The sequence below is a fragment of the Amblyomma maculatum genome, chromosome 8, assembly GCF_055883805.1.
Source record: "Amblyomma maculatum isolate TAMU_Amacu chromosome 8, ASM5588380v1, whole genome shotgun sequence".
NCBI classification, from domain to species: Eukaryota; Metazoa; Arthropoda; class Arachnida; order Ixodida; family Ixodidae; genus Amblyomma; species Amblyomma maculatum.
This window is the reverse complement of record NC_139351.1, coordinates 110,041,742-110,069,560: the sequence shown is the minus strand read 5'-3', so window position 1 is coordinate 110,069,560 and position 27,819 is coordinate 110,041,742. Positions and strand designations below refer to the sequence as shown.

General features: G+C 47.3%; 1 protein-coding gene across 1 annotated transcript in view; it reads right to left on the bottom strand.

Annotated features, from left to right (window-relative positions):
- LOC146182178 (G-protein coupled receptor moody-like) overlaps positions 1–27,819 on the bottom strand; it is an 85,450-nt gene that overhangs the window by 27,359 nt on the left and 30,272 nt on the right. The window lies entirely within an intron of this gene.

The window sequence follows — 27,819 nt, the reverse complement described above, 5'->3', positions numbered from 1 at the left end:
TTATTTCCCTTGAAGTCCCCTTTCTTGTTAAGTTCATTTTAAAGCAGTGTTTTAAAGCATAGCTGTCCTGTGTGCCATGATTTTGAGGTGAGAAGTGCGCACTACTGTCATGTATTGCCAAGAGGAATTGTGAAATTTCTTGCATGTACGATTGTATTTTGCTTGGTTATATATCACACCTCCCTCTTCTGTAATGCCTAACAGCGCTGTGGGATTAATAAATTAAAAGAAAAAAAAAAAACGTCAGAGGAAGGGTTGAACATCGTCACCGGAAAGTATGGGAGGTATTTCTAGTGACGTCTTCTGTTTTGGGTGATTCCCCAAGACTAACACGCACCGATCCGCTTGTACCTTTCTCAGTGGGCGATATTACCAAGGTGATTAGACCTGTCTTGATGATTACTTAACGAGCTGCGGAGCTGAAAATTAACCACCTCTTTAACCATGCTTTTTCGCACTGCCTTCTGCAGCACTTGTAAACATGCCAGGCGTCCAGAGGGCCCAGGTCGCGGCATATGATGATTACATTTATCGCAAATGCAAGAAAGAATGGAATAAAATGTGCCTTTTTTGGGGGTGTGGAAGGGGGGGGGGGGGGGCATGTGAATTGGGGAGGAATTAAATATTGGGGCCATTTTTTGTCTTGGAAGCGCTTTTCCTAGTGGCTGCATTATGAGAGATTCTTACTTCCGGGGACGCTTGTTCCGGTGCCGTATCTTCCGGGGACTCTTTTTTTTTCTTTATTTTCTTGGAAGATTTTATCTACACCCATTTAGCATTATAGACTGGCACAGAATGTGGCCACGTGTCAAACTTCTTTGTAATAATAATAATTGGTTCGCAGGAAAGGAAAAGCGCAGTATCTGTCCCACTTGTTTCTGTGGACACCTGAACCGCGCCGTAAAGGAAGGGAGGAAGGTGGGAGTGAAAGCGGAAAGAGAGAGAGTGGACGGCAAACGAAGTAATTTCGACACATGTCAGCGCACGTTAAAGATCCCCAGGTGGTCGACATTACTCCGTAGCCCTCCACTACGCCCCCCCCCCCCCCCCCCCCCCCCCTTTCTCTCTATCCACTTTCAATCCCACCTTCATCCATTCCCTTACGGCGCGGTTCAGGTGTCCACAGAGCAAGTGTGACAGATACTGCGCCTTTCCCTTCCTATGAACCAACCAACCACCTGGGGACTTTTAACGTGCACTGACATTGCACAGCACACGGACGCCCCTTCGATTCGCCTCCTTGATTTGGGTTTTGGAGAAGGGAAAAGCTCACTGTCGCGGTTACTTTATAGGTCGACACTTACAATTAACGGCAGTTGGAGGTATATATGTCGCTGGTTCGAATCTCTATCGCAAACTAACCTCAAATTTAACTAGCAGATCGGTGCTAAATGTGAAGCGAAATGGTACAGCTGCCCTCTGAGCGCTTCACAAAGAACGGTTGCGTCATAATTTTATACGAAATCAATCTATATTTTTGGTATCGTTTCCTGCTCAAGCCACTCATGTGGGAAGCAAGGAATTCGTCTGAAAAATTCGACGTAAATCCATCTGTAGAAGCTAAGCAGCGGACAGAGAATCTATAGGTTCACGTAAAAAGAACAAGGACATACAGCAACCTGTCCACACATCTTCCTTAGCCAGCAGTCAAAACCGCCGATCTTCGAGCGCCTGAATTTTGATTCCGCATATTCCTAACTGGCGTCATTAGGCGACTCTGTTAATGGCTTTCTGACGATCCACGTCTACGTCGCCTTGCCCCGCACTGATTGGCCGAGAACACGCGGTTTTCCCCCGCCTGCTGCACGCTATTATTCCACCACGCCACGGGGAACCACCGCCGCACGACGAGAACGGGACTGTCGCGCGGCGGCGGCACATCGAAGGGAGAGGAGGGACGAGGCCGACATGTTTGTCTGTCGCAGCGCGCGAAGGGAGGGACAAAAGGAGGCACACAGACCACCCACGTGGTCGGCGCAGTTTTATGGCGCAGTAATTACGGGGCGCCTTGGCTGTGGTCGTTACACGTGTTGGGACGGCATGCACGCGACGTCGGTTGCACAACCCCTGCCGCCGCTGCTTCATGCTTGGAGGCCGGACACTCTACCCCCCCCCCCCCCTTTTCCTCCTTCTCGCTATCGATATCGGAATCAAGCGGGAAAATAATAAGATGGCAGATATACGTCTCGGATGAAACGGATGGTCGTGCGTGGAGGACTGGCGCCGGGGGATGCCGAAATATGCACAGGGCTGGTAAACAGTTTCCGTGCACAGGATCTGCTGCCTGTAGGCCTTGTAGTAGAGCACGTAAAATGCTCTTCAAATCTCTATGGTGGGTTGGGAATAATCTTTTCCGAGGCCCCCGTGAGGACATTTGATGACTTTATAAGCGCCGTAAATGTTTGCATATTATGCTCGAAAGCAGACCCTGAGGACTCGGAACTTTTGAGGTTACATAATAATACATTTGAGAATTTCGGGCAGCCGTATGCTGTTAGCCGCTACTTTGATGCGACATCTTTAAATACGAACCCAAACTCACGGCAGATGCGACGATTTCGTTGGCCTGGTCGGCCGCAATCGCGGAAAAGGGAGCATGACGGCGGTCTAGTCAGCGGCCCTCCGTCGACGCTCCTAGCTCACAATCGAGCCATATGAGGTGTATGGATGTGCCCTAGTGGAAAGCTCTGGAATCATTTCGATTAAAAATGAATCTCTAACGCACACCGACATCGCACAGCACACGAGCCCCTTTAGTGTTTCCTCGCTATACAGCCGTAGCACGGCCGCGGGGTGCCAAATTCATTTTGCTTACAGCAAGAAATATTAGACTGCTGGGCGGATTGAACAGTTTTCTAAAGCGTACTTATTCCTTAATATTCGACAGCGCAGACCACAATGCAAATGATGAAATTTGTAATATTTGGCTAGCCTTCGATTTTTGACAGCCTTCAAGTTTACAGTTTATTCGTGTGCCCTGACGCCAAAGATAACAAACTTAGCTAGATAATCTTTGTCAATTAGTTATCTTCTTGTTCCACTTAGTCACGTAAATATAAGGTCCGCCCTACCGCACAATCAACCTGCGCATAATGGACTAAAGTATCGTCGTATTTCAAAAGACAAATCTTTAGCGAATAATTTAAAACATTAGTTAGTATATTTTTTTTCTTTTTGACGGATACTGGTAAATTGTCATCCATGATTTGAGAGTAACCGCCAAACGACCACCACCCCATTTCTATTCTATTAGTACTATGGTCTTGTATATTAGCAGTCACAACTTGTCCTATAAATGAGCACGTACTCCTTTATACCGCTTCCATATGAGCTTCGCGATGAGGTGTTTGGTCACTGTTGGTGAGAGATTATGGAAGGGTCTCATTATTTAACAGATTTATACATGTACACGTATACACCATATTCTAATAATTAGGAATAGACCGCATAGTGCCCCGCCGGGGTGGCTCAGCGGTTACGGCGCTCGACTACTGTTCCCAAGGATGCGGGATCGAATCCCGAATCCCCCTTTAATCGCATCTCAGGCCAATCACATACATCATACATATAGAGGGCACTGTCGTCCAGGCCCGAGGTGGGAGGTACTTTAGCGACCTCTACAAAGATCACCGGGTGGGACAATCTGACCTTGAGGCCAGGAACTTCCAGTTTCGTTAAAGCTAATTAAGTAGGCTGCTTTACATTGCCTTGCCTAATTACCCCAACGACTTTTGACCTTGACTTTCATAGCATTGGCCAAGTACTCCACGACCTCTGACCTTGGCTTTTATTGCACTAACCAATAACCACAGCGACCTTGACTTCTGACCTTGAGCCTGATATGACGCTTCTTGTATGTCACCTGTCATGCGACAGCCACCATTAGCTGCCGCATCCCGAAAGTTACTTTATAGCGCTAGATCTGTCTGTTAAAAGAAGCCAAAATGGGAACGCAAGTAAAAGTAGTCAATTAACCAGCCAACTAGCTTAGAATCAGAAAGAAATGTTTTCAGTCTAATCATAACCTATCGCAGTTGTTTGTGTGTGTTCTTTCATCCATTTATTTTCCGTCCACTCCGTTCTTTCCAGAGCATGTCGCACAAACTTACCGAAACATTTACACTAACCTATCGGAATCTGTCTTATTGCATTGGCCGTTGAAGCAAGTGACCGTGATCCATGTTCTGCTCGGTTATCGGCCGCAGAATGTATTTATGAACGACGTGCTCTAAGAGCTTAGAGGAAATGGATACTAAGCAACATGGTCTGTATTTGGTCAACTGGTCATTAATCAATCGACATTGGTATACTGCACCACTGCAGGCAAGCAACAGTGGGCCTAAAATTAATATTTAAAAATTTTGAACAATGTTCAACAACCTCGGAAGGAACAGCAGATTACGAAGTAGCGAGCTTCTGGAAATGCCATGCCACAGATTCTATGCACGGCAAAGCATCGGCCTTCGGAAAGCGTGCTGACGCACAGAAAACAAACATCAAGCATCTGCTTTAACGAATACCCTCCCCACCCCTCACCCCCCGCTCACACTGGAGGGAGAAGACCTAAGCGGATATTAGACATCTCATTTGAACAAATTAAGCGATATCTCTGACTATATAAAAGAGTTGCGAAACATTCACAGAAAAAAAAAAAGTCAAACCGAAACGTAAATCAATGGCGTGAATGACCTGTTCAATGCATCAAACGCCTGTGAATCCTTGCAAGTATATGTATATATATATATATATATATAATATATATATGCGTATTCTATAACAAGACATAGAGGTCTTGTTATAGAGTTTAGAGGTGTTTAGAGGTGTTATAGAGGTCTTGTTATAGTGGTTTGAAATCAGACTGGCTGACCACTAAGCCAGTCTGATTTCAAAATGCTCTAAATAATTTATTCATTTCTTCTTATAGCTTGGCCCGCCTGATGAGGGTGGAGTCTCCTTTTTATTTCCCTAAATTTTCAAATGTTTCTTCTTGTCTACGGTCGATGGCGAACGTGAACAGCGCCGATCAATTGAAGGTAGACGGAAAAACGTTTTCGGTTCCTCAGTTCCTGGTCATTTATACATATAATTTGACGTCTTGGGGTCCTCAGGGAGGTGGTCAGAGCAAGAGTGGATATACTATTTTAGGACTGTTTCTTTTTTCCAGTCCACTACCTCGTTAACTCTATCGATCGTTGTCTGTTAGGTAGAATTAAGGCAACCTCTTTAGGGTATATATAACGTATACAAATCGGCGCGTCTTCAAGCGATGTGCTCGAACCACAGGTGTTCCATCTTACACGACTCGGAGTGTTTTTAATTATCGTGCCCGACGCTCTTAGAGGCAACCCCCAAGAACTTCTAGGAGAACAGCCAGCAGCTGAAGGAAGCGGAGCCCCTTCAAGTATTTCGGGCTGCGAATTCGGACGCGCAATCGTGACGTCATGCACACTGTCTTCGTGGTTGAGTAACAAGCCGGTGGCTGCCAGAATCTCGAACAACAGTGGCCTGCGGCAGTAAGTGAGGGCTTGAAATCCCCACCGCCAGCGTGCCTGAGTCAAGCAGCCGCAAGGGATACATGGCCTATCTGCATAAGCACAGCAAAGGAAAAGTGAGCGACCATTGGTGAGCTCTTGTGCGTTGCTTGCGCCTTCGGTGTCACGCATGCCTTGACATCTGTAGAGCGGACGTGTGAGGGAAGCCCCATACCAATTCTTACATAGCACTTGTTACATTAATGATCCTATTTACGATCATTAACGTAACAAGTTTACTTTTGCGGCAAACCTAATGCAAGTGTTTCAGGACGTCAGAAAATATGCGAATAATCATTTAAATTATGGTTTATGGTTTATAAGGTTTTGTGTCTCGGAAACTCAATCCATAAGGGACGCCGTAGTCGAAGGACGCCGGATAATTTCGACCACCTTAATGTGCACTGACATCGTACAGTTACGGCGCCTTGTGTTTTGCCTCCATCAAAAAGTACCGAACCCGAAAAGAGATCGAACCCGGGGCTCCAAAAATCAGTATCTAATTTATTTGTATATTTATTTTGCCTTCAGGGTACGACGTTACAGAAGAGAAGCGAAATTCACACACAGAAAATAACCCAATGCACAATTCATGTAATATCGAAAATAGAGGTAAAAATTAACATTGTAAACCATTTTCTTGAACATAAAAGAATTGATGAACAAAAATATAAAGTGGTGCACCAAACATCATAATAAATCAGTTAACACTAACGCAGTACTTAGTTAAATCGCACTTGTAAGGGCCTTTTTAAACTGAATGGAGTTATGGATGTTAGTTAATGATGCCAGTAAGGATTTTCATTCATTTCAAGTTCTTGGAAAGCATTATTGCGCACATGTTATTGTATTTTGGGTCACTAAACTTTTTTTTATGATTAAAGCAATCAGATATGAAGTGCGCTGGTTCACTTAGTCGGGAGCGAAGTTTCATGTTGTGAAGTTTTATGGGACAGATAAATGCGAGTTGCTTTCAACGGGTAGTTAGTGGCATGATGTTTAAAGACGATTTCATTGGAGAAACGTCAGCTGAACGTTGGTAGTTATACAAAATAAATACGCACTACCCGGTTTAGCAGTTTCCAACGTGTGTACCAGTGTGACGTGTTCAGAATCCCATACAGATGAATCATATATTCCATTTGTGATCGCCGGTAGGTGGTATATTAATGTTTTCAATGATGATGGAGCAAGAAAGAAGTTTCTTCGAAGGTAATCGATTGTATCGATTGTTTTGGATGTTATATATTCCGTATGAAATTTCCGACACAGCCATGGTATAGTTATATGGACGCCGAGACACGTGTAAGATAGTGCGTTTTCAAGGGTGGCTGAAAACGAGATAAGTGCACATGTTATGTTCGAACAAAACCTCAGACTTACACTTTTAACGTTTAATTCCATTTTCCAAAATTGACACTAATCAAGGGCGTTACTGAGACCGACGTAGATATAGACCATTGCGCCAATGCTGCGGACGGAATGTATGTTAGTCATTATAATAGGATGTGTAACTAAACTGTGATAGTTTCCATTTTACTATTACAGACCCTAGTATTACAATACTTACTTCCAGTTATAGATTTGTACCCGCTCCCTCGTTTAATAATATCGCCCCGCCGCGGTGACGCAGTGGTTAGGGCGCCAGACTGTTGTACCCAAGGACGCAGGACCGAATCCCGGCCGCGGCGGCCTCTTTTCGACGGAGGCGAAAAGCAAGGCGCGCTCGTGTGCTGTGCGATGTCAGATCACGTTAAAGAACCCCAGTTTTTAAAATTCGGAGACGCTTCTTACTGTGGCTCAATCAACTTTGACCCATTGTTGGGGCGTAATTCGACAATTTAGAGTGCGCGACGCTCATCAAAACAGAATCTGCCCATGTCACGTGACCTCTCCTGTCCGCTCTTCGATGTTCACGGTAGATCCAGCCGAGGCGTGATGTGCAAGGTCGCGTGGCATATATGCACCTCATGAACGTCGCTCCACAGGCACGCCATTTTTTTAAGTGAGCTAAAAGAACACAAAACTGGTCGAGTCAAAGCGCGCGAGAAGTAACTGCGTTTTCGAAATTCTAAAGAAACTGAATAGGCAACAACCAGCAACTAGGCGCGAATCAAAGTTACAAGATTAACTATAGCTGCATAGTTGACTCGATTCACCATGGTTACCTGATTCCCGCCAACACATGGTATTAAGTCATCTTTTTACCTCAAATAAGTGATAATTAAATTTAGTGTTGAGCTTCTCTGAAATGCGTGGTAATTATTTCGGAACTCCTTAACACCATGCGGCCACTACAGAGCATACTGTAAATCCTGTTAGCCGGGTATAGTTATACCAAGGTAGATACCTTGGTTATACTCGCAAAGAGTATACCGCCATTGCAGCATTGCACGTTACGGAGCATTTAAAGGATCCCGTTAGCCGAGCAGGAAAACGCTGCTGATGGTTTTTAATTCGAGCGTCGGAGTAACCAGCCGGAAGGCACTTTCCCCTTTCAGATTTCGCTTGCCATTTGAAGAGCGCATTAGGTCATTAATTTAAAACGAGTACCTAAAATTCTCATCTACAAAAAAAGCCAGAGTACAGAAATAGCTTAAAACGTCGTTATTTATTTAGTGCGTTATTTATTGAATTTGATCTCTATTACGACACTTTATAAGCTTTGAAGCACGCCGCGCAGTGGAGGGATTCGTACTACGCGTGCTTTTTTGACAGTCAACCCCATAAAAACGTCCGCGAAATACAGTCGTAATCGAACCCCAATCTCAGCAAACGGACACTCATTGAGACATCATTGTTTCACGTCGTCCCGTGATTACTGTGAGCAGAGATCAATAAAAACAATGACAGCCTGCCTCATCCGTTACACGAATATTTCTGATGCAACGTTGCCCCGATTAGAGGCCGCCATTTTTTATTGGTATGGTTTGGTTTATGGGATTTAAGGTCCCAAAGTGACTCCGAAGTGAACGACTCCGGAGTAATTTCGACCCCCTGGGAATTTTTAACGCGCAGTGACGTCGCCTAGCACACGGTTGCCCTGCTTTTCGCCACCATCGAAAAGCTGCCGGTATTCGATAAGACTGATGAAGGGGTTTGTTGATCACTCATCGTGACAAATCCGCTTCTTAGGCCACTGCGCCCCGCAGGGGTGGTGCAGTGGTAAGACGCCCCGGGTTCGAACCCGACCTCTGCGGCTGCGTTTTGATGGAGGCGAAACGAAGAGGCGTCCGTGTGCTGTGCGATGTCAGCGCACGTCAAAGATCCCCAGGTGGTCGAAATTACTCCGTAACCCTCCACTACGGCTCCTCTATCTCTCTTTCCACTTTCGCACCCACCTTCCTCCCTTCCCTTACGGCGCGGTTGAGGTGCCCACAGAAAACAAGTGAGACAATTACCGCGCCTTTCCCTTCCTATAAATAAATCAATCAGGCCACTGCACGATAGCATTGCGCTATACCAGCAGCCGAGCGCCTCAGGCTGCACACAGCACGACGTAATCGCCTTAATCAACTTTCATCTGAGCAATGGATCAAAACACACCGCTTCTCATTGTCTACTCAAGCTGTGTTTAGGTCCCCATTCACCGATCTCACCGATCTTTGCCGAAAGCCTGATCTTGGAACGGTAACCTCGAATTGAAAGCGAAATGTAACTAGACATCCTAGCGCATATACTTCGCATTGGATTGATTGATTTATAGGATGGGAAAGGCGCGGTGACTGTCTCACTTGTTCTATGTGGACACCTGAACCGCGCCGTAAGGAAAGGGAGGAAGGTGGGAGTGGAAGTGGAAAGAGAGAAAGAGGAGCCGTAGTGGAGGGCTACGGAGTAATTTCGACCACCTGGGGATCTTTAACGTGCGCTGACATCGCACAGCACACGGAAGCCTCTTCGTTTCGCCTCCATCGAAACGCAGCCGCCGAGGTCGGGTTAGAACCCGGTAGTCGGGCGTCTTACCACTGCACCACCCCGGCGGAGCCTTCGCATTTGATTGATTGATTTATAGGAAGGGAAAGGCGCGTCAACTGTCTCACTTGTTTGCTGTGGACACCTCAACCGCGCCGTATATAAGGGAAGGGAGGAAGGTGGGAGTGAAAGTGCAAAGAGAGAAAGAGAGAACACCTGTGCAGCAAAATAAGAGAGATGGCGTGAAGGATATCCGCTGCTGCACAGCAAGAAAAATGGCAAAAAAAAAAAAAAAGACGCCATCAACACTTGCTCTTTTTCTAACTCACCGGCCGCCGAAGCCAACCTATTCATTGCCATCTGTACGGATTCTGATTTAACACAAATTGTCACTTTACTACGCATGTTACCCAGACTTCAACTCTTCCCTTCTTGACCTATATATATAGTGCTAGCATTACCAGAAGATAACACGTCACCTGCAATGCATATGACAGGCCTGAGCAATCACGAGCCTAGCTCGCGAGAGGGAATCGAACCAATAACATATGCATTTTCATTGTTCAATCATCTGCTTTCAAACGGACGTTTCGGCGAATACAGCTCCAAGGCACCACGTGAAGCACGGCAGTCCACACGTGGAATACCGCAAATACGCACACCAAATACATGCAGTACCAGCGGAAAGAACTTTACGTCGAAAAGCTCACTCGAAAACATTTCATCTGCGGGACTATAATGCATTCGCATTCACAGCAGTGAGCAGTCTTGTGTGTGTTTGCCATTTTTTCCACCCCGCCGAGTGGCGCAGTGGTTACGGCGCTCGACTACTGTTCCCAAGGATGCGGGATCCAATCCCGGCCTCGGCGGCCGCTTTACGATGGAGGCGAAAAGCAAGGCGCCCGTGTGCTGTGCGATGTCAGTGCACGTTAAAGAACCCCAGGTGGTCGAAATTTCCGGAGTCCTCCACTACGGCGTCTCTCATGGCCTGAGTCGCTTTGGGACGTTAAACCCAACAAAACCAAACCATTTTTACATCTTCTTTTCGAAGGGCCCTGAACAAAGGAACAAGGGGCACCCACCGTTGATAAATTGGTACGGGCATCACCCTTGGCATAGGGATCGGCCTGATATAATTGGATCCCTATCCAGTGCAGATATCCTGGCCATTTTGGACCAAAGCTGCCCTTCCATCATCTTTACCAGCTTTTCGCTATTCATGTAAGAGGAAAAATGAATGGAAATCATGAATATAAAATTATACTGCGGCATCCATTGAAATAAGGATTGTGCGTCAAAATCAAAAGGCTAAGGAGAGTAAGGTTACAGAGAGCTAAAAAATTCTGCTTTGGTATGTTTATCTCGGTTTCATTGAGGATGTTTTGCTGCTTGTGTTGCAGCAAAGTGCGTAATTTACGGCACGTCAAAACAAGAGAGCAGCCTCGCGCTCTTGCTTGCGGGGCTACACGCCGGTGTTTTTGTTTTTAGATTTTTATTTAGTGCTGTTTTTATCACATGGTGATTTAAACGCCGCCACAACACACGAACACATAATCACATGCACAGACTTCAGAGGGAACAAAGCAAAAATAAAAATCTGCCTCCGAGAAACCTCGTGTCCACATAAATCTGCCTTACACTGTAACAGCGAGCGGTCGGCCCCTCTTAGCTGGGGGCGTGGTCAGCTTATGTAGGCAGGAGTAGCACCACTCACTACTCGTATACTTAGATGCAATTGCCGCCGCAGATAACCCCCGCCGCTTCTTCACTGTGTGTTACTTCAACCTGGGAGCGCGTTAGGGAAGCACACACAAGGTGGCCCAACAAGACCAGGCCATGCAGGGCCAGGGGCTAGGCTGGCGGCGTGTTTCTTCTCTCCGTGTTGAATCGTGCAGTCAATGTATTACCTGTCAGTGTATTACTATATATATACACACGCCCCTGCTCGCGGGCAAAACTGTGCAATATATAATGTATTGAGACTGCTGAGAAGATCTCACCAAACTCCGCGAACAGAACGCTCCGCCACAGGGTGCATGATTTTACTGGCGCTTGTGCCGGCCGCCTTCCCGCTGACCATGCGAGTGGATGCGCGGCTAGTTTAGCGAAGCCTGCGCTCAATGCAGTAGTTACGTGAATATGCAGAGCTCTGTGAATTCGACTCCCTCGCTGTAGCCTGATGAACGCTGTAGATTTTAAAGTTTGTCTTGAGGAAGTGGCACAGCAATTGTATCCGTGAGTACCCGAATTAACCGCGCCGTGGGACGGACCGAAAGAAAGGAATCGAGAAGACGCACATATGAAGGCCCGCTGCACCAGAGAACACCGGTTCATTAGCAGGATCATTAGCTTTACTTCTCCTAATATTGTTTCAGCAAGACAGGTGACATCTATACCAAAGCAGAGGTATTTAAAAAATTCCGAGAGCACTATGGAATATATACTGCAGAAATGCGAAAGCCTAAGCATTGCTGGCGCACACGGTCAATCAAGGTTGCTTTCATTATCAACTAAATACACCGTAATTATCATTACTAATGTCATCATTGCCATTATCACTAACTGCAGCCTCAAAATCATATCTACTATCACTTTCACGGTAGACAAGGAAAATTATGATGCCAAAAGTAACCAGGCTGCGTGTTCTGCTTCCCAGTCGCGTAGCAGAGAATTCGTACCACTTCGAAGTAGCAAATCTGTCCAAAGTAAAGGCGAGCTCCTGTCCTCACTTCTCAACAAGTTGTGATCCTCTGGGAATTCATGGTGGCTTTATAATAGAAGCGAGAAGCAATACATGCATCCTGGTTACTTTTGGCAAAGAAGGTACGTTTCACGACTCCGGGCGTAGCGCAGTTGGTTAAAGCGCTCGACTGGGGATCCGAGGGGTGGAAGCTCAATTCCCGCTGGGGACAGAATGTTTAATTTTCTGATGACGTCATCATGAGGCCGTATGATTGACAGCTATAGTGTGGCCGGACGAATGAACGCCGACAGTATGAGCCATTAAAGGCTTTCGCCTTAAAAGTCAGTTGGCATTCTTACACGAACTGCACAGCAACGCGGACTGCGCTCCGAAGCCCAGAAATGACGGCCAGCTTAGTGGCCCCAGCGATAGGGAAGAGTGGCATTGCTCTCTTTAAACAGTCTGTAGTGTCCGTGTGCTCTGGCGACCTGAGTTGACCACTTGATAGACCGGAGTTAGATTCGTGGGTCCGACCCATAGGTCGGCACCATGAGGAGGGGCTCCTCACACTCACGTGATACTACACTCACATCCACTCACTCGCACTCACACTTATGCCCGCTCACACATCACATCCACTCACTCACCCTCACAGTCATCGCCACTGACACTCACACCCACTCACACTCATGCCCGCTCACAGTCACATCCATTCACACCCACTCACACTCGCACACATGCCCGCTCACAATCACACTCACTCGCTCATACTCATCGCCGCGCTGACACTCACACCCACTCACACTAATGCCCGCTCACGCTCATCCCCGTTGACACTCAAATCCACTCACTGGCACTCACACTCATGCCCGTTCAAACATCACATACACTCCCTCTCACTCACTCATCGCCGCTGAGACTCACACTCGCACTCATGCCCTCTCACAATCACACTCACTTACACACTCCTCGCCGCTGACACTCACACCCACTCATTCACAATCATCGCCGCTCGCACTCACACCCACTAACTCACGCTCGTCCCCGTTGACACTCAAATCCGCTCACACATCACATCCACTCCCTCTCTTACTTATCGCCGCTGACACTCACACCCACTCGCTCATACTCGCACTCATGCCCGCTGACGCTCACACCCACATTCATGCCCGCTCACAATCACACTCAATCACACTCATCGCCGCTAACACTCAGATCGACTCACTAACACTCGCACTCATGCCCGCTAATAATCACACCCGCAAACTCATACTCACCCCGTTGACACTCAAATCCACTCACACTCATTCCCGCTCACATTATGCCAACTCACTCACTCACACTCATATCCGCTGACAATCACACCCACTCACTCACACTCATGCCTGCTCAAGATCACATCCATTCAATCATACTCACACTCATTCTTGTTGACATATTCGCTCATTCGCATTCATGCCTGCTCACACTCACATCCACTCACTCACCCCCACTCACACTCTCATTCACACTCATCTCCTTTCACATTCGCATCCATTTACTCGCATTCACACTAGCGCCTACTCACATATATATATCCATGCAATCGTCACGCGTTCTATAACGTTCGCGTTATCGCACTCCTGCTGACGACCACTCATAGGTCGGCACCTTAAGTAGGGGCTCACTCCCACTCACGACCCGTCACACTCATCTCCACTCACTTCCACTCATGCCCGCTTACATTCATCCCTGCTGAGACTCAGATTCACTCACTCGCACTCACACTCATCGCCGCTGACACTCACACTTGCACTCATGCCCGTTGAGACTCAGATTCACTCACTCGCACTCACACTCATCGTCGCTAACAATCACATCCACTCACTCACACTCACACTCATCGCCGCTCACACTCACATCCACTCGTTCACGCCTGCACTCATACTCGTTGAGACTCAGATTCATTCACTCACACTCGCATCCACTCACACTAATCGCCGCTCACACTCACATCGACTCACTCACACCTACACTCATCGCCGCTCAAACTCACACCCACTCGCTCACACTCATGCCCGTTGAGTCTCAGATTCACTCGCACTCATTGCCGCTCACAATCACATCCACTCACTCACATTCACACCCATGCTCATTCGCACTCACACTCACTCATGCCCGCATCCACTCACTCGCATTCACACTAGTGCCCACTCACAAACATATCCAAGAGCTAACAATCATGTCCGCTCCCACTCACATTATCGCACTCCCACTTATGACCCCTCACGTGAAGATCACTCACTCACTCACATTGATCCCCGTTCACTAACATTCATGCCTGCTCACATTCATGCTCTTATCCACTCGCTGGAACTTACTCATGTCCCGTACACTCACATCCGCTCACTTACACCCATATCCATGTCCATGTTCACGTACACTCACTCCCACTCACATGCGCTCACACTCATGACCACTTACGTTCATATCCACTCACCCAAATTCACAAACACAACCACTCACGTTCATATGCACTCACTTTTATTCACACGCACTGGCAGCCATTCTGCTTGTCGTCTCCTTTCGATGTATGGAGATACAGATAGAAAATGTATAAATACACGCTTTTCATACCTGCCAAACACCCAAGAAAATATTAAAATAGAGCAGGTAGGTTTACGCATGCTGAAACAAGCATTATGCAGGACATTACGCTATTTGTCACTTCGTTAACTCAGCAGTTGACTAAATCTACTGGCGCCATCTCATTGTTAGAACAGCAGCCTTTTTAATCAAAAATTCAATACTTATTGTTAGGTCCCATTTCTGTGGCACAGTCATCACTATAGATATAAAAAATAAATTAAAGCTAGAGATAAGAGATTGGTCCTAAGCGATGGGTCCGGAGTCAAAGTGCGCCACCATTTTGGGAACGATGAACACGAACCAGTGGGATGGGCCTTGCACGTACAAGAATCGCACATGCTAAACTCTCGTTTCACGTGTGGCGGTTTCATCCATCGACACGGCGATTATCATCGGCCTGCGACATGACAGAGTATCGGTCTAGCTGTAGGTTTGAGCAGCGTCGCTGTGCTCGCTGTGTGTGCGACCATTGACTAACACCGAACGCCGGGACGTCCTCTAATGAGCGGTCACGGGGCAGGAGTTGTTAAATTGAATCTTACACTGAATCTGAAAGCGCGCTAATTGTAATATTAACGCCTTCCGTGTTGTATCACTATCGCGTGAAATCCCAGATTGCTTATGCAAATATCAAGAAAACCTGCATGCTGTGTCTGCATGTCGCTCGAATTGTACTCACTGTGTACGCGTCGCATGTGAAAACACTGATGGAAAGTCACACTGCGATATTAACATCAACATTTTCGTTTGGCGCAAGTGCACTTTAAAGTACGATATTTCACTTGTCCGTGTGCCCATTTTATTCTGCAGCGTTCGGACATCAACTCTGTATTCATCGCAGCTTTGGTAGCGCTGCCAAGAAGTGCTGAAATAAAGTATAGCTTTGGTTCTTTAGAAAATTGGCTTCTAGAGCTCTGCATAGTATAGCCCTTTGTTTTCCAGGTATTGAACCTTTTTCATCTATCCAAGATAATAATATCTGTGGTACTCCAATGCCGGACAACTTTAACAATAAATGATTATGGGAAACACGATCAAATGCCTTTGAAAACTCTAAAAATACGCTATCAATCTGATGGTAGTCATCCACGTGCTGTAATAAATCATGAGTAAATTCTGCTAGTGCTGCTAAAGGTAGAAGTTAGTTGATTCTAGGTGTGCCATAAGGTTAGTTTGGTTTGGTTTGTGGGGTTTAACGTCCCAAAGCAACTTAGGCTATGAGAGACGCCGTAGTGGAAGACTCCGGAAATTTCGGCCACCTGGGGTTCTTTAACGTGCACTGACATCGCACAGCACACGGGCGCCTTGCTTTTCGGCTCCAGCACCTAGCCTCATAGCACCTAGTCATAAGATTAGGTGCTATGATATGTTCGAACAGCTTTGATGCTTGTCAGAGATATCGAACTGTAATTGAAGGGGTTTGAGCGGTCACCAGATTTGAAGACGGGCATAATTCGTGCTTTCTTCCAGTCGTCGGGAACGTTACCTGTGTCAAGAGATTGCGAAAAGGTTAGATGAAGTATGCGGCTGGACAGCGGCAAGGTGTTTTTTTTTTTATCAATTTGCTTTTGATTTCATCACAGCCCCCTGATTTCGATAGTGGAAGTGAGTTGATAAGCAAATATACCCTCTGCATTAATTTCGGATTCTTTCATTGATTGTGGAGGAACGATGGGTATGTTGTTGATTGAAGTGTGGTTAACGGGCGTGAAAACAGAAGCGAAATAATCACTTAAAGCAACAGCGCAGTTCGCAGGCTCAATTTGAACTCCGTCAGGATCTATACTGTGTCAATTTGATTTGAAACTGATTTATTTTACAGAAGACGCCAGTATTTGTTTGGGTTAGATCTAAGGATTGAAAGGATGTCGGAGGTTAGGAATTTCTTCTTTGCCTCTGCAAGTCCTTTCAGGTATTGCTTGACTCAAAGGCGCTATAGGTTCCGTGTTCCCGGATTGTTGCTTTCCCTTGCATTCCTATCAAGACTTTTCTTACAGTTTAGTAGTGTTTTGAGGCGTTTGTTGAACAAGGGGTTGTTATTTTAAAATCTTACAAGAATGGTTGGAACGTATTCGTTTTTCAGATTCAGCAACGTGTTTTTGCACGTCTCCCATTATATATATTTCTGTATTGGAGGAAGATGAAGTTTGGCGGGATAAGCAGAAGAGGACGAGGAAGCTGCGTGACAATAAATAAATAAATATAGGTAGGTCCGAGAAGGACACGGGTTAGTAGCAACCTGCGTTCCAAGCGCACCGGAAAGATGTATCGCGCAAGCAGACTGCAGTAGCCAGAGATCGACCAATTAACATTTCCCACTTAGCCCATTATTACTTTAATCGCGGTTAATTTTCAATGAAGCCATTAATCGTCGCGTGGAAGCGGGCCAACTACACCCCGCGATAATTTACTGCGAAGTTTTCCGGTGGGAACTGGCAAGTGCACTTGCCTTCGTCCGCTCGATTGCACGGATAACCACTGCCTCGCAGATAAACTATCGTAATGACACGCAGCGCTTTTTTATTTAATGCCTAGTAAGAAAGCACACCAGCGCAGAAAACAACGTGTCAACCTATTGGCGAGTGTTGCTTCAACCTCCAACTGTCCCGAGGAAAGAAAGAAGAAAATAGTGGGACACCTAAACTCGGCCTATAAGGGCATGAACGCGACAGCGTTGCGGACCCGCACTCACCTGCATGCACTCTGCGACTCTCGTAATCACTAATCCCTAAATTTGAACTTTCTGCCGCCCCCTGCTACGCTTTCCTTCCCTTGGAATCCAGTTTGTTACCCTAAGCGACCAGCGGGTATCCTCTCTTCGCACTACATGTCCTGCCCATGTCCATTTCTTCTTAGTTTCCACTAGAATGTCGGTAACGAGTTATTTCTCTCACACCACTCTGCACGCTTCCTATCTCTTAATGTTACCCCTACCATTTTTCGTTCCATAGCCCTCTGCGTTGTCCTCAACTAAAGTAGAACCCTCTTGGTTAGCCTCCAAGTTTCAGCCCCGTAGGTGAGTACAGGTAAGATGCTGTTGTATACTTTCCTCTTGAGCGATACCGGTCAGATGCTAGTCATAATCTGCGAGTGCTTGCCAAATGCGCTCCATCCCAATCTTATTCTTCTCGTTATTTCCTTTTCATGGTCCGGATCTGCGGTTACTACCTGTCCTAAGTAGACATATTCGCCTACTACTTCCAGTGCTTCGCTACCCAATGTAAACTGCTATCCCTTCCCGGGGCTGCTGAACATTACCTTAGTATTCTGCATATTGATTTTGAATCCTACCTTACTGAAAACTTTTCCTGTCTAGGTCACCAATCATTCTCTGCAGTTCAGCTGCAGCCTATATGGGAAAAAAAAGTGAGTTATGTCAGCTGCAGGCAATGAGAAGAAAGTTAGTGACGTCAGCTGCTGCCAGTGGGAAGAAAGTGTCACATCTTTTACAGCCAATGCAATAGAGCAGCGCAGCGCCAGCTTTAACCGGTAGAGAGAGAGAGAGAGAGAGAGAGAGAGAGAGAGAAAGGGCGTGTCTCAGGAAGGTCGTGCTTTGACTGGATTGGAACTAATATAAACAAAGGTAAAAAAGGGGGGCGAAACGTTTTATCGCACCCAAGTCGCAGTTAGCTGGTTAGCTCACCCAAGTAAATCGGGGACTCTTCTTTATGGAAATCGCATTCAGCTGCTGCGTATGTATTTAATAAATATGCGCTGTGACATGGTGCCCCAAATGTTTCTGAAGGCCCAGAGTATGTAGCAGAGAGACCCCGCCGGGGTGGCGCAGTGGTTACGGCGCTCGACTACTGTTCCCAAGGACGCGGGATCGAATCCCGGCCTCGGCGGCCGCTTTTCGATGGAGGCGAAAGGCAAGGCGCCCGTGTGCTGTGCGATGTCAGTGCACGTTAAAGAACCCCAGGTGGTCGAAATTTCCGGAGTCCTCCACTACGGCGTCTCTCATAGCCTGAGTCGCTTTGGGACGTTAAACCCCACAAACCAACCAACCAACCAGTATGTAGCAGAGAGTTGAGAAGAAAAAAAAAGGTCAGTAAGAAAAGAATGTCGGGTAAACGGCTGCAGTTGTGAGTGTGCGTGCGTGCCTGTTCACGGGAGCACCCAGGCATGATGTCATCATCATCATCATCATCAGCCTGATTTTACCCACTGCAGGGCGAAGGCCTCTCCCATATTTCTCCACTTAAACCAGTTCTGTGCTAGCTGCATCCACTTGACCCCTGCGAACTTCTTAATCTCATCCGCCCACCTATCTTTCTGATGTATGATGTATGTATTAATATATTTTAAACTTCTGGTCAGGTCTGACGAGTATGTCGGCCATTTCGCGAGAGTTATCAGCGTTGCGAGAGAAGCTTCGGGAGGCAGCTTTCGCTGCTTAGATCACTCAGTGCCCGAAGCTCGTCTATAGACCACCCACACTTCCGTCGCGCCCCGCGGCCTCAAATATAGACGTACAGGGGCGGTGCTGTGCACGCTGAAACGCGGTCAGCGTTCTGACACTGCCACCGTACAATCAAGGATACGCTCGGCAAGACAAGTCCTATAGTTACGACCTATAAAGATAAAAACGCTCCTGGCGGTTATAGACAGTGAATCCACCGAAGCACTGTTCGAAACAAACACACCGTCCCGATCGTGTGCGTTGATCTGATAGTCATTCGCCAAGCAAATTATGCGCTAGCCGGGCTTCATCATAATCGCCACGCGATCGTTCCATTACATTGAAAGCGACATTTGCCAGACGACCGGACCTACGCGAAGCCGCTGCTTTTGAGTGTATCGAAAAATAAAAAACGAACTCGTGCACGCTTGAAAGCATCTGCTAGTTCAAAGAAATAAAGAGGATTTTTGCACAGTAGGGAAGCAACATTTGAAGCTCGTGTTCTTTAAGCACTGTTTTCATGTCCGACTCGGACCCCGATTGCATAAAAACTAATTTTGCCTTTCTATGCTTCCCCCATTGCGCCTTCCTACTTGTTTCATTACTTCTATGTTCTGAAAGTACATATGAATGGGTGGAAAAATAGTGGAAGTTTAACTAAGTCTGCCTAAACTGATTAAGACGTGCGAAAGCAATGTTTAGCATATGGTTTTGCTGGGCGGTTTAGCATCCGAAACGGGATACCGCGGACTCGGTTTGGCAAAGTGTTAAATGTCTTTAGTAGAGTAGTCCACATTTGCCTCAAAAAGTACAGCGCGCATTAAAATCCCAACTACCAGAATATGGTCCTACGCTCTTCTAAATCATGAAGCGCGACTGTATTCACTTATGTTCGAGATTAACTGAACAAATTATGATAATTTTATAATGAGAAATCGTCACTGCAACTGCTTTTAAGATCGTTTTCGCGAGTAGCAACAGTATACTCTATACTGGGATATAGCAGCCCCTCTATACTCCGTTTCATACATCAGGTGCAACGCAGCGAAAGCTACGCAAGTAGTCCGCAAGAAAAAAAAAAAAAAAAAAAAAAAAAAAAAAAAAAGCAGGCGTATCACTACGTGCTCGTTTTGTGGCCGAGTGGTTCCTGCGGAAACGGGCTCTATTCCGAGCATACACGTTCGCAATAACTTGCTTCACATGCCTAGACTCTTTGCAGTGCGGATCTTATGGAAAAAATGCGCACCGAAGAACCATTTTCTCAAAAAGATGCGCAGCGCGGAGGGTACAGCCAGCGCCATCTAGTGGCACAGCTGGCAAGTTAGCGGGGCAGCGAAAACGCGACACGAACGAAAACGACATAAAAAACATACAAATTCACCGAATCTGATCTTTTCTCCCTAAAACAAAAGTGCTCTTTATGAAGTTGATGGCAAATGTAAGATGTATTAAGCTTGCAGACAAAATAACTATTATTTCCCCTCGTCAAGAACAGGCATTATTTTTCATCGCGGATGCGGAGAGCGCAAACAAGAGCTGTAGCTCTGGCGGTGTTGCACTTGATGTATGAAACGGAGTTAGAAAGCGTGTTTACTGTTCTCGGTCACAACGAAATATCTTTATCCTTTTTAAAGGGAAAAACTTCCTCGGCTAATGAGTGGAATGAACAGGAAGTGTCCACTGTCCACTGCAAGCGGCAAAAAAAGTCCCGTTGTGCCTCGCTTGAGCCACAACTGGCAACTGTGACGCCAGCCGTTTTCTGGCCGCCGAAGCGGCGAGTGTGACGACGGCATGCACAGCAGATATCGCTGTGGCTGAGGGTGCCTGCTGCCGCTGAGGTGGCTGTTGTGGCACCCGAATGCGATGTCGATGCTGGCCACCGCTTCGATGCAAATCCGTGGGCTGACGACAGCCTTCGGTAGAAACATGCACCTCCTTGCTTCTATAATCCTTGTAGTTGAGCTTTCCTTTCAGGTGGCCCGATAAGAGGAAGGTAGATGCTTGCGTTTGTTAATTTGTTCATGATAACAATTAAAGGGAAAAAACGCAGTGCAGAACAGACACGAGGGCTCCGGAAATTTCGACTAGACACACACAGCGCGCTCTGAGTGCTTTCTTTCTGTGCCCCTGTTTATTTTTGTGTGTGTGTGTGTGTGTGTGTGTGTGTGTGTGTGTGTGTGTGTGTGTGTGTGTGTGTGTGTGTGTGTGTGTGTGTGTGTGGTGCGCTATTTTTTTTTATTTGATAAGGAGAAATATCTTATTGATGATCGGAGTCGGGGTTTCTTAATGAATTGGTATTTCTAACTTCTAACTCGCAACATTCACAATATTCCAGGACCGGTAAGGTTAACTATTTGTTAAAACCATAAATAAATCGATAAGAAACAAGCAAGGAGAAAAGTATTTACAACATAAATAAACCATTGATCAGACGAGTTCAGCCCTAACTCACAGCGCTCCTGTCCCTGCCCTTAGCGGGGACAGCAGCCGACAAGATAACAGACGACACACTTCATCAATCAATGGTTAGGTAAATGCAAAATAAGGTTCCCGGCAACTAATAAAATATTGTGGGAGGGTATACCGACTAATCAATGGCCGCGGAAAGGATAACCAACTTACGGCCAATCAAGTGTTTGGGAAAGGGGAGGTCGGCACTTCCAACCAAACATACAAACAACACTGCAGTCGCTATATTCCTAACCTGCGTCTTTCATCGCTCTCCCGCCTTGGCATCCGATTTCTATTCCAGCACGTGCGTACGAGGCAAACGTATGCAGTGGAAACGATCACTTTAGGTGTTCCATTCATCGATTCTTAAAAAAAAAAAAAAAGAACAGTCGTTAAGGAAGGAAGCGCCTAATGACCATGTCTACCCATGCGCGCCTTCCGTATGCTTTCAGTACGGACAACCCTTTCAAAATGGGATACGCACTTTCAAACATTGTGGGCAGCGCAGAGAGCTGCGCACCTTCAGCGTCGAGAAGGGGAGAAGGGGACAGAACTGAAGACCTTTAGACAGAACGGTTCCCTCGGCGGCGGCCCCGCCGACAACAATACAGCCACTTCCTAGCCTCAGTCGGGCGTCCCTTTGAGAAGTGGTCCTACGAGCCCGGTGGTCGCAGCAAGCGGGGCCCACAGGTGTACTCCGAAATCGCTAGCAGCTACCTAGGGTCATGCATTCTGTACAGGGGACTAAATGGCGCTCCGGAAAGTTCAGCGAACTTTGCATTTGTACCGGGAACACGCGCTGCTGTCCTGCATATTTCGGAACCGTGATCTCGAACATCCAACTTTTCTGAAACTTTGAACATGCTGAACACAAAAATGAGCAAAGCTACCCGAACGGTACAAAAGCAAACATGAGGTGGGGATTCAGGAGTTAAATACAAGCCAGCTTCATTACCATCTCCCACGGAGTAAACAAAATGAAGACGATCTTCAGACATTTCATAGCTATACAAATTACTTCAATCTTAGCTGCTGACCATACAGTCAGGGACAAAAGTTTGCGAAACGTCAGTTTGGGGAAAAATACGTATTTCTGTGTGAGTGGATAAACATAGTGAATGAAATGTGTTAAATCACGAGGCCACGTGCGCGCCACATCCGGAGAAGTGAGTGAAAACTTTATTGGATATTTCAAGGGTTTCGCGGTTGTGAAATCTCCGTCGTCTTCTCTGGCGCTGGCGACTTGAGGCTTCTCGTCAGCAAGGGTGGGCCCCTATTCCAAGGCTCCACTGAGTCGTGCTGCATCAGTCGCGTGCTGCACTAAGGCCCTTTGGGTCGCGAGCTCGCCGCTGGTGAGCCGACTCTCCCATTGCTCCGCACTCGGGTCTTCGTGTTGGTGGAATGCTTTGTTGCATTCGCATTCCCACGTGATATGATAAAGTGTAGGTGTGGTATCGCACCAAGGGCAGGTGGCTCTGTATTGTGTCGGGAACATTTTATTAAGTATGTGTAGCGAGACAACGAAGAAATGTTTTTCCACAAATCCTCATCTTGAAAACTTTTGTCTCTGACTTTGTATCCGTGGCTCAAGCATTGAAATCAATATTCGGTTTGGTTTGTGGGGTTTAACGTCTCAAAGCGACTCAGGCTATGAGAAACGCGGTAGTGGTGGACTCCGTAAATTTCGACCACCTGGGGTTCTTTAACGTGCACTGACATTGCACAGCACGCGGACGCCTTGCTTTTCTCCTCCATAGAAAAGCGGCCGCCGAGGTCGGGATTCGATCCTGCATCCTTGGGAGCAGTAGTCGAGCGCCGTAGCCACAGCGCCACCCCGGCGGGGCCGAAATCAATATTCGTCATAGTCGCATCCCCTGACCAACATAATAACCACAACCGTTGTGTTGTCTGCTTGACCCTTTCGTTTCTTTTCTGCGGTGGTGTTCCTTACGGTCAGAACCTCTTTATTATACCGTTTGCATTATTGGATTATGCACCACGTAACGTTTATTAATTAATTAATTTTTTTTTCTTTTTTTTTTTTTGCTGTTAGCGTCCCGAAGCGGTACATCATCAAACTACGACAGACGCCGTAGTGGGCGGCTCCCGGATAATGTCGAGGGCCATTCTGTGCGTACTATCACTGCAAAGAACCCGTACGTCTTTGGATTCTGCCTCCATCTAAGGCGACTTCGGGGTTGACCGCTAGGCTAGTACACTATAGCTAGACGAATCCACTAAGCAACGATTCGTCTGCTATGGCCATATTAGAAATTATATTTTACGTACTTTCTTTTAGTGTGACAACTCTACTTTTCCAGATGCAAATCCAGAGTCCACTCGGTTCCATCCGGGTGACCTTGAAGCTGAGCCAAGGTCAAGCTGGGACTTGGCCTGTCTAGTTGCAGGTCTCGCCCAGTGTGTTAATGCTACTGTGGTAAGCTGATGTATGACCACATATGACTGACCACTTGACCTTGAAAGGAAATATTCAACGTCAAGTGATCATGTAGTAGGCGCGCGATGACGTCAGCTGAACACGTGGTATTCGCAAAACCAAGTAAAACAGAGCTATCGCTCGTCAAACTTGATTTTGCTAAATCTTCAGGTTACGATTGTCAAATGTATTTAATGCACACATATCGTGCCGTGGTACGTAACAATAGCAGGTGCTTGCTGGGATAGAGGAGGAATAACGTTTATAGGGATCTTTAGAGTGGTTGTGTCCCAGAGTGCACAGCGCCGCATTCGCTGAAACCCAGGCTAAGCCGCTGACTTTGCTAACAGCAAAGCACACCCATTTCGCACGGACAGGTGAGACACAGACTGCTTTTGAGAATGTGAAAAGAAAGCTTGTTGAAGCCCCAGTACTCATACGTACCCTGACTTTGGGAAAGAGTTTATCCTTCAAAGCGATGCGTACTGGTTGGAGCGAGATGACCATCGCTGTTACTGTATACGTGAAATGCGGACTTCTCGCGCAGACAGAGATGCGATTGAACTCCTTCTCTATGATGTAATTTCGTGACAGTGAACAGACAGCTTAGCTATGAGCGAAGTTTGCGATGTGACACCGATAATAACCTACCAACCCCAGAAGCTCTCGCACCTGTCTGACTGCCTGGGCTGGAAAAACGAAGAACAGCCTCCACTTTATATATCTGGCTGCGCACCGTTGGCAGACGCCGTATGCCCGAGGTAATTTAATTTCGCCTAAAGAGATTGGCACTTTCTTGTCTCCTCAGCACTGCCTCGATATCTGCCATATGCTGTTCGAAAGATGGTTATGCCATCCATGTACACGTGGCATGTGCGGCTAATTAAATTCTGCAAGCACCACGTCTGTGGTTCACTGTCAGGCAGCAGGACTCTTTACTAAATCCACGAGCATTCTTGTCCATTGGTAACGACCATAAGTAGTGTTAAAAGCCGTTTTTGTTTTCTTTGTGAGAAGGATTCATCTCGATTAGCCATAAGCCAGAGGACAGGTCTACAACCGAGGAGTACCTGGCCGATCCCACCTGGCTGTGTCGACCTTTTCTACCGTGTGTCTCGCTAACTTGTCTAGCCCACCGTCCTTCCGCGCTTTTCTCGTCGGCTCCGGTCCTTTCTTCCCGTTCTGAAAACTCGCAACAGCGCCGGTGTAGCCGTCGTCAGCACTTCATCCCCGCATTCCGGCGTGTCGTTCGTCGGCCATATTCTCCGCCGCCGGTTTTCGGACAAAAGCGGTGTGAGCTGCCATGACTTCCGATGGGTCGGTGACCCTCGACTAGCTGTACAACCCGAATCTGCAGTTCCAGCACATGCCGCCACAGCGTTATATGGCCAATTATTAGCACAAACTTCCTATTGCCCGAAACACTCGATTCTGCATTTGAGTCTGCATTTTGAATGAAGGGCATCGGATGGTAAATGGTCTTCTCTATTGTCGTTGGTTACAGCTCAAGGGGGAACGAAATCCCTTTTTTTTTTTTTTTTTTTTTTTACTTTGCGGAGTGACACTGTTCTGGGAACCATGCGAAGCCATCTTTCAGTGACGCGGCAAAATTTCGAATACATGGCGCAGAACAGCCACGGACCGGAACTCTCGAGGTTCCTTCATAAGCTGGACACTCGTGCGCCACTCTTCAACAAAAGAAATATATGAAAAGTTGATTCTTGACCTCCGTATTATCTTCTACCCCCTTTCTCGCTCTCACGCACATACTTGCACGCATTACAAAGTGAACCACTGTTCTCTCACACCTGGTGAGAACGGTGCAACGCTGCTTCACGCGCCAGCGCGCACAGTGTGTGTCCCGTGTCCGGGCAACGATGTCGCAGGTCATTCTTAAAGCTTCGCACAGTCACTAACAGAGAGGACAAGGGACGACATTGATTTCTTCCGTGCGAAAGACTTCAGCAGCCGCGCAATAAGAAACCGCGCACTTTACACCGCGGGAAAACGCCCTCGACGGACGCGCGTAGCGGTCTCGCCTTGTACTCGTCACGGCCTTCACAAATGTCTTTTTCCATCCTCGCTGTGTACGCCGCGAGCAAGAAAATGTATGGCAACTAGCGGCAGCGTACACACGGCGCTTTTTGCGAAACCGCCAAAACAGCCGCGTCGTAGTAGTCAGCGAAACTCCTTTCTCTCCGTTCCTTCGGCACCGACAAATTGAAACGCCTCTGGCTCCGTCAAAAGGGGCGCGACCGTCAGCCCCGGCCAGCGGCGGCGGCGCGCGCTAGAGAGAGGTGGGGGGGAGGGGGCTGTCCAAAAACAATGCGCCCTGCGGCGGCATCTCCTGCACCAGCGCGATGAAGACAGGCGCGCGCGACAAGCAGTTGGGGGGCGAGAGCGGATGGAAGCCCGTGACCGGTCTGGATGCCTGCCCCGACGCGGGTGGTCCGAAGCGGCCATGCTTCGTTTCACCCCCCCCCCCCTCCACCCCGAGGGCCGGGGGAAGGGGGCAGACCACCGCCATTCCGACCGCGCAACGCTCACCGGGCGCGCGCCGCTGCTAGTCCTTCACTGAACTCTCCTTGGAGCGGCAGCGCGCGCCAAAAAGGCACGTCATAGAGTGGTGGTGGGAGGGGAACTCTGCAGTGCGCGCTGTCACGCTCTTTCTGGGCGCGCAGGGGACGGAATCGACCGCTACGCCTTTCGAAACCAAAACCTCCTGCACGGCGCTGTGCCGCCACCCACACGCAAGGCTGCGAAAAACCCCTCGGTGGCAGCCGCCTGCGAAAAAGAGTGATAACGATTCCTGGTACAAGATGGCACCACGTGGGAAAGAATTCGCTAGTGTGTTTCAGACCCTCGGAATGATTCGAGAAAGGTGCACGCAGTGTCAACGTTAGGCAGTGCAAGTGCGGCGATTTGCGACCTTTTTGTACAGTTTTTGGGATCTAATCGATAATGGCGCCATCTATCAATTTTGAAAGTTCTATGTGACATGTTTCCATGGATGTTTTACATATTTCTAACATCTGACAGGAGGCAAAGAAATCGTAAATCCCAAGTGTTGGACCTCGTTGTGCACTTCAATACTTGTGGCACCTGGAAAGATATTGTTACGGACGACCCGCTCCTTCCCGCGCCACTGCCCGCTTCTTCTTCATTGTCGTCCCGTAACAATATGAAGAAAATGTCTCGAGTACGTCCATGAGGCTTGCAGAACAAAATTTGACGTAGCTCCGATGAAACCTCACCTGCGCAACGTGCCAAGAAGTACAAACTCTATGTACAAACGTATGCATGACACTGCAAAGGAAACACGAATATTAACCGTTAACGAAAGTCGTTTCGTTCAGGTGAGAAAGTTATCCCTAAGGCATGCTCTGTCATGTCCCAAAGCAGACGTCATTGGACGTGGCTCACGTTGTAGGCCGTTTATCATAGTTATACAAGACCCAATAAATCAGCGGTGCTTGTGCGGGGAGGGCAATTCGCCTTTACCGTAGTAGATGGTGTTGTTCGTGAAGCAATGCTACATGTGGGCGTGCGTTGCTCTAGATGTAACTGCGTAGATCTCGAAGGAATTGCTGTTTGCGAGAAAACTACAGGGGTAGGGGATTTTGTGGCCTTTTGCTGCTAATATTGTACATAGTACTGGGATAGCCATGTGTGGCTTTAATTTCGCAGGGTGATACATATGAACTGGACGCTGCAGCCAAGAAACTAGCAATCTCAGAAATAGACAAACAACTAATGTGCGACATGACCTTGCTATTAT